At 36.2% G+C, this 13,519-nt stretch overlaps 1 protein-coding gene across 6 annotated transcripts in view; it reads right to left on the minus strand.

Moving 5' to 3' along the window:
- Positions 1-13,519, minus strand: part of DIAPH2 (diaphanous related formin 2) — a 1,055,757-nt gene that overhangs the window by 480,434 nt on the left and 561,804 nt on the right. The gene's annotated exons all lie outside the window — the stretch shown is intronic.

Consider the following 13,519-nt stretch of genomic DNA (forward strand, 5'->3'; position numbering starts at 1 on the left):
TAGGTCGTAATCTCAGGGTCATTAGATTGATTCTCCTGACAGGCTCCATGCTCAGTGTGGAGTCCATTTGAGATTCTCTCCCTTTCCTTCTGCCCCTCCTCTGCTCATGCTCTCTCTTTCACTCTCTAAAGTAAATAATAGAATCTTTAACAAAATTTTTTTTAAGTTAGGCGTAAGCTTCCTAATGGGGTCTAGCAACAATGCTCTAGATTTTAAAAGGAACACCATTATTTTAAAATACAAAAGATGACCAAAATCAGCGAAAGTTTAAATTTTATATACATATTTTAAAATGCCTGTTATTATGGCAAAATGAACTATACTCTGAGAAAAGAGTATTAATTTAAGTATTGATAATTATAGGCAAAGTTAATGTGTGTTTATATTATCAGCATTTGTACATTGCTTTATCATAGAAATTTATTCTTAGAAGCTAGAATTTTTTGTGAGCTTGTATCTATTTGTAGCCCGTATTGATGAAAATTAATATTAAAAAGTACATTTGACCCTCCTTTACTTGTATAGGCCATCAAATAAGAAAAAAATGAAAAGTTCTTATGCTGATTTATAAATAGAATCTAACCAAACAATTGTGATAATATATATTTTTTCTACTTATGGTATTTTCTTTCAAAGAGATACTTTTAGAAAACAGATGTTATATTTAGAATGATAAAAATCTTTATAGGACAAAAAAATCTATGGTGAAAATCTAAGTGTTTTCTTTAATATAAAACTCATACTAGACTAAGCTGCAAAAGAAATCATGGATTTGCCTACAAACAAAGGATAAAAATGGAAAAGAGTATTATGTTTTCCCATTCTATTTGGTGTTTTAATTCTATAATCCTGAAATGATGGGTTTGCCCACTGTTATGCATACTGATTTGGGGTTTTTAGCTTTAAGGATTACTCTGTTTAGAATAAATTCTTCATAGACAGGTTTATGAAAAGGCTGTGGAATATACTTAGGTAATTAACACAATTTTTAAAAAGATTTTATTATTTGCACGAACAGGGGGAGAGGGAGAAGGAGACTGGATGTCGGGATTGATTCCAGGACCTGAGATCATGACCTGAGCTGAAATCAGATGTTTAAGTGACTGAGTCACCCAGGTGCCCCCAGAATATTTATTTATTTATTTATTTAAAAATTTTATTTATTTAAGAGAGGGAGAGAGAGGAGAGGCGCGCAGAGACACAGGCAGAGAGAGAAGCAGGCTCCATGCAGGGAGCCCGATGTGGGACTCGATCCCCGGTCTCCAGGATCACGCCCTGGGCCGAAGGCAGCACTAAACCCCTGAGCCACCCGGGCTGCCCCAGAATATTTAATACCCATTGTTTTAGTGACTAAGAAAAGAAATTTACATTTAAATCAATCAGACCCATACTGAATCTCTTTTGTACTATAGCTATTTAACAATCATTTTACTCTATCTCTTTCTCTCAAAGGAATAAATAAAATCGTTAAAAGAGTTTTCTTTTATCATGTCCACATGATATGGAGAACTTAAAAGAAATACGGTTAAGGCTCTAAAGAAACACCCACAGCAGAAATGATGTTGACAGTTCAGATGGTCACAAGTCACAGTGATTTCTCAGAATTTCTGGGATTACTTTAACCACAAAGGTGAAACATTTAACATTTCGCATTATCTTTTTATTTTTTTAACTTACTTTCTATTGGTGTTCAATTTACCAACATACAGAATAACCCCCAGTGCCCGTCACCCATTCATTCTCACCCCCCGCCCTCCTCCCCTTCTACCACCCTTAGTTCGTTTCCCAGAGTTAGGAGTCTTTATGTTCTGTCTCCTTTTCTGATATTTCCCACACATTTCTTCTCCCTTCCCTTATATTCCCTTTCACTATTATTTATATTCCCCAAATGAATGAGAACATATAATGTTTGTCCTTCTCCATTGATTTTCTTCACTCAGCATAATACCCTCCAGTTCCATCCACGTTGAAGCAAATGGTGGGTATGTCGTTTCTAATGGCTAATATTCCATTGTATACATAAACCACATCTTCTTTATCCATTCATCTTTCAATGGACACCGAGGCTCCTTCCACAGTTTGGCTATTGTGGACATTGCTGCTAGAAACATCGGGGTGCAGGTGTCCCGGCGTTTCATTGCATCTGTATCTTTGGGGTAAATCCCCAACAGGGCAATTGCTGGGTCGTAGGGCAGGTCTATTTTTAACTCTTTAAGGAACCTCCACACAGTTTTCCAGAGTGGCTGCACCAGTTCACATTCCCACCAACAGTGCAAGAGGGTTCCCTTTTCTCCACATCCTCTCCAACATTTGTGGTTTCCTGCCTTGTTAATTTCCCCCATTCTCACTGGTGTGAGGTGGGATCTCATTGTGCTTTTGATTTGGATTTCCCTGCTGGCAAGTGATGCAGAGCATTTTCTCCTGTACATGTTGGCCATGTCTATGTCTTCCTCTGTGAGATTTCTCTTCATGTCTTTTGCCCATTTCATGATTGCATTGTTTGTTTCTTTGGTGTTGAGTTTCATAAGTTCTTTATAGATTTTGGATACTAGCCCTTTATCTGATAGGTCATTTGCAAATATCTTCTCCCACTCTGTAGGTTGTCTTTTAGTTTTGTTGACTGTATCCTTTGCTGTGCAAAAGCTTCTTATCTTGATGAAGTCCCAATAGTTCATTTTTGCTTTTGTTTCTTTTGCCTTCGTGGATGTATCTTGCAAGAAGTTACTGTGGCCAAGTTCAAAAAGGGTGTTGCCTGGGTTCTTCTCTAGGATTTTGATGGAATCTTGTCACACATTTAGATCTTTCATCCATTTTGAGTTTATTTCTGTGTATGGTGAAAGAGAGTGGTCTAGTTTCATTCTTCTGCATGTGGATGTCCAATTTTCCCAGCACCATTTATTGAAGAGACTGTCTTTCTTCCAATGGATAGTCTTTCCTACTTTATTGAATATTAGTTAACCATAAAGTTGAGGGTCCACTTCTGGGTTCTCTATTCTATTCCATTGATCTAGGTGTCTGTTTTTGTGCCAGTACCACACTGTCTTGAGGACCACAGCTTTGTAGTACAACCTGAAATCTGGCATTGTGATGCCCCCAGCCCTGGTTTTCTTTTTTAAAATTCCCCTGGCTATTCAGGGTCTTTTCTGATTCCACACAAATCTTTAAATAATTTGTTCTAACTCTCTGAAGAAAGTCCATGTTATTTTGATAGGGATTGCATTAACATGTAAATTGCCCTGGGTAACATTGACATTTTCACAATATTAATTCTGCCAATCCATGAGCATGGAATATTTTTCCATCTCTTTGTGTCTTCCTCAATTTCTTTCAGAAGTGTTCTATAGTTTTTAGGGTATAGATCCTTTACCTCTTTGGTTAGGTTTATTCCTAGGTATCTTATGCTTTTGGGTGCAATTGTAAATGGGATGGACTCCTTAATTTCATTTTCTTCAGTCTCATTGTTAGTGTATAGAAATGCCACTGATTTCTGGGCATTGATTTTGTATCCTGCCATGCTACCAAATTGCTGTATGAGTTCTAGCAATCTTGGGGTGGAGACTTTTGGTTTTTCTATGTAGAGTATCATGTCATCGGCGAAGAGGGAGAGTTTGACTTCTTCTTTGCCAATTCGAATGCCTTTAATGTCTTTTTGTTGTCTGACTGCTGAGGCTAGGACTTCCAGTACTATGTTGAATAGCAGTGGTGAGAGTGGACATCCCTGTCTTGTTCCTGATCTTAGGGGAAAGGCTCTCAGTGCTTCCCCATTGAGAATGATATTTGCTGTGGGCTTTTCGTAGATGGCTTTTAAGATGTTGAGGAATGTTCCCTCTATCCCTACACTCTGAAGAGTTTTGATCAGAAATGGATGCTGTATTTTGTCAAATGCTTTCTCTGCATCTAATGAGAGGATCATATGGTTCTTGGTTTTTCTCTTGCTGTTATGATGAATCACATTGATTGTTTTATGGGTGTTGAACCAGCCTTGTGTCCCGGGGATAAATCCTACTTGGTCATGGTGAATAATTTTCTTAATGTAATGTTGGATCCTATTGGCTAGTATCTTGTTGAGAATTTTTGCATCCATGTTCATCAGGGATATTGGTCTGTAATTCTCCTTTTTGGTGGGGTCTTTGTCTGGTTTTGGAATTATTGTGATGCTGGCCTCATAGAACGAATTTGGAAGTACTCTATCTCTTTCTATCTTTCCAGCAGCTTTAGTAGAATAGGTATGGTTTCTTCTTTAAACGTTTGATAGAATTCCCCTGGGAAACCATCTGGCCCTGGACTATATCATAATTAAAGGATCTATCCAACAAGAGGACTTAACAATCCTCAATATATATGCCCGAATGTGGGAGCTGCCAAATATATCAATCATTAATAACCAAAGTGAAGAAATACTTAGATAATAATACACTTATACTTGGTGACTTCAATCTAGCTCTTTCTACCCTCGATAGGTCTTCTAAGCACAACATCCCTAAAGAAACGAGAGCTTTAAATGATACACTGGACCAGATGGATTTCACAGATATCTACAGAACTTTACATCCAAACTCAACTGAATACACATTCTTCTCAAGTGCACATGGAACTTTCTCCAGAATAGACCACATACTGGGTCACAAATCGGGTCTGAACTGATACCAAAAGATTGGGATTGTTCCCTGCATATTCTCAGACCATAATGCCTTGAAATTAGAACTAAATCACAACAAGAAGTTTGGAAGGAGCTCAAACACGTGGAGGTTAAGGACCATCCTGCTAAAAGATGAAAGGGTCACCAGGAAATTAAGGAAGAATTAAAAAGATTCATGGAAATTAATGAGAATGAAGATACAACCGTACAAAACTTTGGGATGCAGCAAAAGCAGTCCTGAGGGGGGAAATACATCGCAATACAAGCATCCATTCAAAAACTGGAAACAACTCAAATACAAAAGCTAACCTTACACATAAAGGAGCTAGAGAAAAAATAGCAAATAGATCCTACACCCAGGAGAAGAAGAGAGTTAATGAAGATTTGAGCAGAACTCAACGAAATCGAGACCAGAAGAACTGTGGAACAGAGCAACAGAACCAGGAGTTGGTTCTCTGAAAGAATTAATAAGATAGATAAAATATTAACCAGCTAAGGCTGGTTAATATTAGTAAAAAGAAGAGAGAGAAGACTCAAATTAATAAAATCATCAATGAGAAAGGAGAGATCACTACCAACACCAAGGAAATACAAACGATTGTAAAAACATATTATGAACAGCTATACACCAAAAAATTAGGCAATCTAGAAGAAATGGACGCATCCTAGAAAGGCACAAAGTATCAAAACTGGAACAGGAAGAAATAGAAAACCTGAACAGGCTAATAACCAGGGAGGAAATTGAAGCAGTCATAAAAACCTCCCAAGACATTTTGCATTATCTTGCTGATCTACCTAATACTTTCAAGTACTACAAAGTTAAAATGACACAATTTAAGGACAAACTACAAGAACAAACAGCAATAAAACCTCAAGGGCAATTTGTGTTAAGTAAGGCTTGTGCTCTAGAGGAATCAATGGGGGGTTCACTTTTCTAAAGAAAGGTGTTTACTTGGGATTACAGTGTTACATATTTATAAAGTGCCTCAATTTCAGAGTAGGTTAGATACTACAATTTATGAGAAAATTCACATTTTCTTTTTTTTTTCTTAGAAATTACCTGAATTCCTAAATACTAAAAACATTAGGTGCTTAGAGAAAATTGATGGTACATCTTCCTCAAAGGAAAGAGAATTGAACTATATTTTATAAACTCTGTGGAGACTATACAGACACACACACCATGATCACCACTAACAACAACAACAATAAAATCCCACCCAATTTTTCAGGACACCAAATTGTACAAATATGTATATATTTTAGGTATTTTAAATGCACATGGCCAATACTGGAGAGGAAAACACAAAAACCAAAAAAAATAGCATTGTGCTCATATGTCAAATTTATGAGTGATTTAAAAACTAGCTTTTGGCATGCATTCTTATGAATACTTACTTTTCAGAAACAGATTTTAATTGATATATATTTATTCAGAATCAGGTCCATTAATTTAATTTCTATTAAGAAATTTAGTGGAGTCAATGGTTACATTCCAAAATGATAAATGAAACATAACATTTCAGCTAAATAAATATTTGGTATCTGTTGAAATCAGGGAGTTGCAGACAACATGGATATACTTAAAAAAAATAACTGGGTATCCCTGGGTGGCTCAGCAGTTTAGCACCTGCCTTCGGCCCAGGGCATGATCCTGGAGTCCCGGGATCAAGTCCCATGTCAGGCTCCCTGCATGGAGCCTGCTTCTCCCTCTGCCTGTGTCTCTACCTCCCTCTCTCTCTCTCTGTCTTTCATGAATAAATAAATAAAATCTTAAAAAAAAACTTTAATATTTCCTTCAAAGAATAGGCAAAAACGGACAAGTGCCTGTTTTGTCAAGTTGAGGAATACCTTAGTTGGTATGAGAGACAAATTGTTGAAACTGTATTGCAATATTTATTTTTAAAATAATTTCATACAGAGAGTCTATTTTAAGGTTTCAAATTGGCAGGGAATAACCGTGACAAATATGTGGTCTTTTTAATTTTTCTCTATATGTACGACCCTTAGGGCAATCATTTTAAAATAAATATATACTATTAAAATATAGGGGAAAATAATTTTTGGCTTATTATATTTACTTTGCATTATCATATCTTAAGCCTCTCTTACTACATCTAAACCATTCACACATTATGCACTGTCTCTCTCAGGACCTACTGTGTTGTTCAATGTCAACACAGAAGGCAACTAAGAACATTCACCTTTATCAATTCTAAAGGTTAATGGCATTTATCCAATAATTTACTCTTCAAAGTATACTAGCAGGATATATACAGCTCTTAGGGTAATACAAAATAATCTAATCTGAGTATGTACAAAATCACTTTCAAAGTGTTTGAATTAGTTTATTAAGAAAGAAAAATTGATTTCCATTTGATATCTGGTTAACTCGAAATTATGTTAATTTTACATTAACATCAAATATTCCATTAAAACTTGTCCAGATTGCCTAAGTCTCAGTAGTGGCTATACTGTCAACATTTCAAGGTTTGCTTCCATTAGGAGCCAAGTGCCTTTTGGAAACTCTGCCTTATGCTTTCCCTGTCTTCCTTTCACCAGCCATAGTTAGGCAGCAGTATGAAAAAGATGAAAAAGATATATGACTTCTCTTTATAAGACACAAAATGATGAAAAGTATACCCTACAATCTTATGTCTTGCATATATTTCCACATAATAAAAACACAAACAGCAGTTCCAGAAATTGGAAATATCTGAAAGAGCTAAAAATGTTTTATAATATCTTAATAAGCTGTTATCAAATAATAACAATAAAAATAAGAGTAATTCACTTATATTCACTGATATAGCACCATCATTTAATAAACCATAGTCTTATTTTAATTGTAATCATCTGACCAAAAAGATGTTACACGTCAAGATTAATAACTGAATTTAATAGGTAATTGCATGTACCTATTCTTTAGTAACTTTCTGAAATGGTATATGAATATAAAATACCTTTAACAGAACAACCATTATATCTATAGCAAATTCTGATAGTTTATCTTTTTTCTAATAAATATGAATGCTGTATTATGAGAATTGATATTCACATTTGACATGTTCCAATACATTTCCAACACTATAGGTTAGGCAGATAGCAAAATATCTGAATAATTAGTTGCTGTGTAAAATATTTTTTTATTTCAAACACTTTCATTCAAGCCTGAAAAATCTAGTCTTTGCCCTGTTTTTGAAATTAGGTGGTTTTGAGCACACAGAAGCCAGCACACAGCCAGAGAGCCTGAGACAACAACATTTTAATCATCCATGTGAGTCACACTCTATCTTTTTGTGAAGGACCCCTTCTGTAGGTAATTTTCCCCTCTGCTGAGACTTAAGCCTATTTCTCTTTACTCTGTCCTCTGTGGGAAATGAAAATAACTGGTCACTATCCTATGTATAACCACTTCTTACAGAGTGAAAGCTCTCTTATGCATCCTGTTCTTTAAACTAAACCATTTTAGTAAATTTAACCTCTTCACGCAGATCTTAGTTTTCAAATGTTTAATTCTGAAAAGATAATAAGAATCCACTTAAAGTTTCCATTACAAAGTCTCCCCTCATCTACTAGAAAAGCATACAAACTTCTTGGTTTTGCATATAAGGCCCTTTGTGAGCTGGTCCTTGCCTACTTTTCTAATGTCTCTCCTGCTGCTTTGTGATGCATGCCCATCTCTTTGGTCTGATTACAGATGATGAACATACCATGTAATGCCATACCACTGTGCTTTTGCACATCTTGCTCTCTCTCTAGACTTCCTTCCCATCTCCCTGTTTTTCTTCTATTTACCATGTGAATACCTACTCATATTTTAAGACAACTCAACTACCACCTTCCATCTGGACACATTTCTATCTTATTAATAATTAATGCCTTTCTTTTGAGCTGTGTTCCTTCACTGTAAACATTTTAACACAGTAGTTTTTTTTTTCAGATTTTATTTATTTATTTATTTATTTATTTATTTGAGCTAGAGAGAACATGCGCATAAGAGGAGGGAGGGGCAGAAGGAGAGAAAAATGGGAGAAGCAGACTTCTTCCTGAGCCGAGAGCCCAAAGCCAGGGCTTGATCCCAGGACCCTGAGATCATGACTTGAACCATAGGCAGTTAACTGACTGAGCTACCCGGGCACCACACACAGTAGTTTCTTCCAGGCAATATGAGTTTTTTCAAGGCTAGAGACCTTGTTTTCTTAATATTTTTTATTCACAGAACCTAGGAGAATGCTACAACATACTAGGTAGGCAATAAATTTTTCTGACTTAAGATTTTTTTCTCCACATAAGTTCCCACTTGCATGGGTATAAGAGTAATACTTCTATATTAAACTCTTTTCATGTGTGTGTATGCATGTGTGTGTACATACCCATACATATACAGAAAGTTTGACTTATTAGGTTGATGTTTCCAGAACACCATATTTGTTGAGAGTTAGGTAACAGTGAATGCCAGAATAAAATTATATTGTGTTGCTCAGGAAATGGAACAACATATGGTTATAAGGGGAGGCAGGTTAGGAGCAAAGAAAATATGAATGTAGAAGTACATTCAGTGATCCACTGTAAGGACTGTGCTGAACAATAAGGATCAGAGATAGATGATGCATGGTAACTTCAAAGCCTCAGGGAGCTGAGAACTTAGGAAAAAACAAAATTATACAAAAAAGAGATGACATATGGAGTAATTTGATGGCAAATGTCAAGGACTGGTAAAATTAGAATAATAACTAGGATATACATAAAAAAGGCAAAGAACAAATTCAAGACATATTGTAAAGACAAACAGGATAGTCATTGAAAAACTATCTGGAATGAGAGAAAGGGAAAAATCAGAGTTTTAAATTCTGGTTATTAAAAGAATGGGTGTATCATGTTAGTAACAAAGTCATGACTTGTGAATGAAGCAGCTTTTGGAATAAGGTGATAGTTCATTTTTTTAAAGATTTTATTTATTTATTCATGACAGACAGAGAGGGAGAGAGGCAGAGACACAAGCAGAGGGAGAAGCAGGCTCCATGCAGAGAGCCTGACATGGGACTCGATCCCAGGTCTCCAGGATCACACCCTGAGCTGCAGGCGGCGCTAAACCGCTTCGCTACCGGGGCTGCCCTGATAGTTCATTTTTTAAACATAAGTGGTAACTCTGTGGAGATAATCTATGAGAAGGTAGAATAACATTCCATTTTCTCTACCTCATTTTGTCCTATATGATTCAACCTACATATGCTTCTTAAAACTGCATATGACCATGGCACTCTCTTCCTTCAATAAATCTAATGGTTCTTTACAACTTATATAATAAAGTTCAAATTTTTAATCGGAATAATTACTGAAGACAGACTTTGGATTCAGATAGATGAGAGCCTACTTTAACTTCTTGTCTTCACAAAGAGTAAGTTATTACCATAACTTGAAAGTCCTTCAGTGATCAGGACCCATTATCACCATGATAGTGTCTCTAGCTATGTTATTTCTTACCATGGCCTTCAACCATGCTTGCTTCCTAGCTCCCTGACTTCACCAGGCATGTGTCTTACTCAGAGCCATTGCTGGTGCTTTCTATTTGCTTGGAAAGTTTTACTTTTACTCACTTACATGGCTAGCTCCTTCATTCATTAAAGATCTATACTCAAAAGTCACTTTCTCATTCTACAATTATAATCTACTCTTTTACAGTGAAAGAAAGTGGTCCAGTTTTTTTTCTTTTGCATGTAGTTGTCCAGTTTTCCCAACACCATTTGTTGAAGAACCTATATTTTTTGCTTTGTATATTCATTCCTCCTTTGTCAAAGATTAATTGACCATATAGTTGTGGGTTTACTTCTGCATTTCCTATTCTGTTCCATTGAACTGTGTGCCTATTTTTATGCCAGTACCACACTATTTTAATTACTACCACTTTGTAATAGAACTTGAAATCTGGAATGGAGATACCTCATTTTTTCTTTTTCAAGATTGCTTTGGCTAATCAATGTCTTTTGTGGATCCATATAATTTTTTTAAATCTCAAAACATCCATATTAGTTGGTTATTAATATACCCATTTCAGAGATTAGGGACAAGGTTTAGAGTGTTTAGGTAGCTTCACCTAGATCACACAGCTAGTAAGAGCTAGCACCAGTAAACAACATGGTAACTTACAAACACTTGGCGTTTAATACATACTAGACTGAATTAAGTGTCATGGGTGATTAAGAAGGTATGCTGGGAGCAGCAGTAGTAGGGAAAAGGGTCATTCATGGAGAATGGTACTAATGAGCCTTTCTTGAGTTCCCTGAACAAATTCTTTTTGTTTTCCTAGGGTGATTTATACATACTTTAGTTACAGCATTTATTCCAAAATATTCTATTTACAAATCAGTGTCACCTACCAAATTGTGAACTTCTTAAAAATCAGGACTATACTGAGGTGTCTGGGTGGCTCAGTCAGTTAAGTGCCTGGTCAGGTCATGATCCCAGGGTGTTGGGATTGAGCCCTGCATTGGGCTCCCTGCTCAGCAGGGAGTCTGCATCTCCCTCTCTCTCTGCCTTTCCTCCCATTTGTGTGCTCTCTCTCTAAAATAAATAAATAAAATCTTTTTAAAAAATCAAGACTATATTAGTTTTGTTCAGTACATGTCTGTTGAATGAATAAATGTTTTAGAGAGGCCAAAGATAATTAGGACTGAACTGATGATTAGAGAAGTCTTTGGTGACCTTCAAGCACAGATTCAGTACAGTATTGGGGTACAAAATTAAAAACAATGGATAGCCAGAAAGAGAAGCAATGTGTAAGGTAGGTTATTCAAAATACTGACTGTGGATGATAACTAAATCAGAAATTCTGAGGGTGGTGCCCATCAATCTGCCCAGATACCAATTTGATATTGATATCACCTCACATGTTAGAATGGCTAAAACAAAAAACACAAGAAGCAACAAGTGTTGGCGAGGATCTGGAAAAGGGGAACCCTCTTGCACTGTTGGTGGGAATGCAAACTGTTGCAGCCACTCCGGAAAACAGCATGGAATTTCCTCAAAAAAAAAATTAAAAATAGAACTACTCTATGATCTAGGAATTGTATTACTGTGTATTTACCCCCAAAAATACAAAACCAGTAATTCAAAGGGATACATGCACCCCTAGGTTTATTGCAGCTTTAATTACAATAGTCAAACTATGTAAGCAGCCCAAGTGTACATTGATAGATGAATGTATGGATAAACACAAACAATGCAATATTATCTAGCCATAGAAAACAATGCAATCTTGCTATTTGCAAGAACATAGATGAATTTAGACAGTATAGTGCTAAGTGAAATAAGTCAGAGAAGACAAATATCATATGATCTCACTCCTATGTAGAATTTAGGAAAGAAAACAATTGAGTGAAGAGAAAACAATGAGAGAAAGAGAAAAACCAAGAGATAGTCTCTTAACTATAGATAACAAATTGATGGTTACCAGAAGGGAGGTAGATGGGAGAATGGGGGAAATAGGTGATGAGATTAAAGAGTACAGTTCTCATGATGAATAAGTAAAATGACAAAAAAGAATTAAATGCAAATTATATAATGAAAAATAAAAGATTAAATGTGAAAATAAGTAGGAAGAAAAGTGAGACAGGCAAGGGATCTTCAGAGCCAGACTTGTTTGCCAGATTCCTTTGCCTGTGATCCTCGGACCACTGACAGCTTGGAATTTGGCCAGGATCATCTCTGGTGGCACCACTCTTACCTGTACCAGGGACATGTAGGCCAAATCCTAGAGGCCCTATCCTCCTGTGTGTACTCTTATCTACAAAGAATTGTTTTCTCTGCCAAACAGACAAAAAAGAAGGAGGGCTAGCAAGACATTAATTCTCTTCTTAGCTCCTAAATGGCTGACATTTCAGGAAACCAAAATTGGGACCATATGGGATGCCAATCATTCTGCCTCTCTATAGGCAGGGTCAGTATTACATGAGTATCCCATTACACTAGGTGTACTTTTAGAGATTCCGGGGAAGCCCTGTCCAAAACTCTCTTCCAAATCTATTTGATCATGCTTGAAAATCATTAGAGCTTTATTACTTTGGCATAAACCAAATGTGGGTTTTGTCTTTTGTATAATGGCAGAAACCACACATAAAAAGTCATATCTGTCACCTCAGCGTGAATGGAATTAATTGGTTCTGAGAATAGGCTTGGATGGAGAGAAGACTAGAACATAGCAGGCGGCAGTCATTAAGGCTAGGAGAAGGATGATAGGAAGGTGTAAGAGAGAAAGGATATAAAAAAAGGTTGAGCTTGTAGACTTTCCACCTGGACAGTCAGGTGTGGCCTCCAAAGTACTGAGAAAAGCTACATGTTAAAAAAAAAAAAAGCCAGACCAAAAAAATAGACCATACTCTATGATTCCATTTTTATCTAGCAAATGTAAACTAATCTATAGTGACAAAAAGCAGATTGCTAGTTGCTTGAGAAGGGTTGAGGGTAGGTAAGAGGAAGGAATCACAAGGGATATGGGGGAATCTTGGGGAATGATCAAAATCTTGATTGTTATTATGGTTCAGGAGTGTATATATGGACCCAAACTTATCAAATCATTAAGTATGTGCAGTTTATTTATTGTATCTTAGTTATAACTCAATAATATTTTTTTTGGCAAAGAGTGAAAAACAATTATGTGCATATAGTGTGCCTGCCAAGTAATTCATCTTATACATCTCTGGTAAATTCTGTCAGAAACGAGTGTTTTCTAAGAGCACATGTCAATTCTCTGAGTACTGGATATTCTCTCTATACATTGATAGAGATGAACTCGACAATCACAAGATCTTATCCAGATACCATGGTCTAGGTTATAAGGGTCAAATATATTAACTGATGGAAAACCATTATTGAAGCTTT

This window comes from Canis aureus, chromosome X (assembly GCF_053574225.1).
Source record: "Canis aureus isolate CA01 chromosome X, VMU_Caureus_v.1.0, whole genome shotgun sequence".
Lineage (NCBI taxonomy): Eukaryota > Metazoa > Chordata > Mammalia > Carnivora > Canidae > Canis > Canis aureus.